Below are 832 nucleotides of genomic sequence, written 5' to 3' on the forward strand. Positions count from 1 at the left end.
ATAAAAATGTTTGTTTAAAGCTAGGTGTGATAGAACATGCTAGTAATCCTAGCACTTGAGAATTGAGACAGGATTATGAGTTCAAGGACACCTTGGGCTACATATGGAATTTTGACCAGCTTGCCAGATGAGAATCCTGTCCACAAACAAAACAAAACAAAAACCAAAGTAGAAAAAAACAGACAAAAATAAACAGATAAAATGTATGTTAAAGCAAGATGACTGTGCATGAACATTCATATCAATTTTATATCAAATATCCTGAACAAAAGGATGACTTATATGTCCATCAGCTACTGGGTGACTGAACAACCAAAGCATAAAGTTACCGGATGGCATAACCTTGTGGTGAAACGGGGTGAACTACTGGCACCCACGGAAACTTGGAAGGTATTCAAAGGGATTATGGAGAAGGAGGGGGTCAATTTCCGAAGCTCGTATGCTTTCACCACATTATGGTCTTGAAAAGAAAACACTATAGATAGCAATAAAAACAGAGGCTGGAATGTACTGGCACAGCAAGAAAAACCCTGTGGTGGCAAAATGGCTCAGCATGTGGAATTTGCCATGGGCATGTGACCCTATCCATGCGGTCTAGTTGAAAATGTGTGAACACACGTGCGCGCATACACACACAAATGTAAAACTAACAAAAAACAAGCTTTGTGAATATTTTACCAACATCAGGTTCTTGATCTTGATATTGAGCAAGACACTGTAACTGAAGGGGCCCAATAGAGGTTCTGTTTGTGGATGAACATTAATTTTTATTTAATGAAATTATTTTTCATTAAGACTTTGGGTTGAAACATGAAGTTATCTTGCCTTAGAG

This window comes from Myodes glareolus, chromosome 13, assembly GCF_982192425.1.
Source record: "Myodes glareolus chromosome 13, mMyoGla1.1, whole genome shotgun sequence".
In the NCBI taxonomy this organism is placed as follows: Eukaryota; Metazoa; Chordata; class Mammalia; order Rodentia; family Cricetidae; genus Myodes; species Myodes glareolus.